Raw genomic sequence first — 2461 nt, forward strand, 5'->3', positions numbered from 1 at the left:
TATATACCATGTTGATGTCATATCACTGTGATGTCATTATAACATTTTATGTCATAATAGCATTGTGATGTCCTAAGAGCATTGTGATGTTCTAATATAATTGTGATTGTCAAATTTCTTTTGTGATGTCATAAAACAAGAATGTTGTAATAGCAATTTGATGTCAGAATAACATTGGGATGCCATGATGAATTTTGATGTCATAATGATATTGTCATAGAATAATTGCATTGTGATGTCATCAGAGCATTGTGATATCATAATAACATTGTGATGTCAACAAGGAATTATGAAGTCACACCATTGTGAAGTCATAATAGCATTTTGATGTCAAAATTCTGTTTTGATGTCATAGCACAATCTTATTGTAATACTACTATGTTAATAACTTGGTGATGGCATATTTCCATTTTGAAGTTATTATACCATTATTATGTCAAGATAATTTGTGATATCATATCCTTGTGATGTCTAAATACCTTTGTGATCTCATATCTTTGTGATGTCAACATAGTACTGTGAAGTCATAATACCATTATGATGATATAATACCATTATAATGCCATCAAACAATGTCATAATACCATTGTGAAATCATAATAGCATTTTGATGTCATAATAGCATTTTGATATCATAATGCCTTTGTGATATCATAAAACCATGGTGATGTCATAACGCCATTGAGATGTCAGACCATTGTGAGTTCATAATATCTTTTTGAGGTCATAATGCCATTGTGACATCAAAATTCTATTGTGATTACATAACAAAAATAATTTCAAAATAACATTGTGATGTCATAAGAGCATTGTGATATCATAAGAGCACTGAGAGTCCATAACACAATTGTGATGACATAAAGTCATTGAGATGTCATATTATTATTGTGATGTCATAACATAATTGAGATGTCATAAAACCATGGTAATGACATAAAGAGCACTGAGATGTCATTGCACAGTTGTGATGACATAAAACCTTTAAGATATCATAATAAAGTTGTGATGTCATATTATAATTGTGATGTCCTAATAGCATTTTGATGCCATATTCCCATTGTGATGTCATAATATCATGTGTTGTCATATCACTGTGATATTGTAGTACAATTATGAAGTGATTATGCCATTGCAATGTTATAAAACCATTGTGATGTCATATCAGGGTGAAGACATGTTAGCATTGTGATATCATAATAGTATTGTGGTGTTATAATATCATTGGGATATCATAATACAATTTGGTTATCATGACACAAAAGTTATATCATAATACCATTCTGATATTATGATACCATTGTGATGTTATAATACTATTTGGATGTCATACTATTATGATGTCATAATACCATTCTGATATCATAATACCATGGTGATGTCATTATAGTATTGGGATATCATAATATCATTGAGATGTCAGACCATTGGAATGTCATAATAGACTTTTGAGGTCATAATGCCATTGTGATATCAAAATTCTTTTGTGATTACATAATGCAATCATGTTGAAATAACATTGTGATATCATAATACATTGTGATATTATAATACCATTGGTATGTTATAATATCATTGCAATATCATAACACTATTGTGATGTCAAAATAACATTGTAATATCATTATGCATTGTGATGTTATAATTCCATTGGTGTGTCATAATACCATCGGGATGTCATGACACCATTGTGATGTCATAATAGCAGTGTCATAACAGCCATGAGATGTCATGAAACAATTGTGATGAAATAAAAATCTTGAGATGTCATAATAAAGTTGTGATGTCATATTGCCATTGTGATGTCATAATAGCATTGTGACATCATACTATCATTGTGACGTCAAAATACCATTGTGAGGTCATTATAGCATTTTGATGTCATATTAGCATTGTCGTGTCAGTATAGCATTTTGTTGTCATAGCACTGTGATGTACTAGCATTGTGAAGCGATTATGACATTGTGATGTCATAATACCATTGTGATGTCATATCATTGTTAAGACATAATAGCATTGTGATGTCATAATAGTATTATGATGTTATAATAGCATTGGGATGTCATGACACAAAAGTTATATCATAATACAATTATGATATGATACCATTGTGATGTTATATTATTTGTATGTCATACTATTGTGATATGATAATACCATTGTGATATCATAATAGCATGGTGATGTCATTATAGCAGTGCAATGTCATAATATCATTGAGATGTCAGACCATTGTGATATCATAATAGACTTTTGAGGTCATAATGCCATTATGATATCATATCATTGTTATGTGATAAGTGCTTTGTGATAATGTAATAGTATTTTTAGGTCTTAATTCCATTGTTATGTCAAAATTCCATTGTGATGTCATAATTATATTGTGAAGTCACTATATCATTGCCGTGCCAACATAGCATATGGTTAGGTTTAGGGTAATGGTTACAGTTAGGTTTGGGGGTTA

The sequence above is a fragment of the Meriones unguiculatus genome (genome assembly GCF_030254825.1).
Source record: "Meriones unguiculatus strain TT.TT164.6M chromosome Y unlocalized genomic scaffold, Bangor_MerUng_6.1 ChrY_unordered_Scaffold_25, whole genome shotgun sequence".
Taxonomy (NCBI): Eukaryota; Metazoa; Chordata; class Mammalia; order Rodentia; family Muridae; genus Meriones; species Meriones unguiculatus.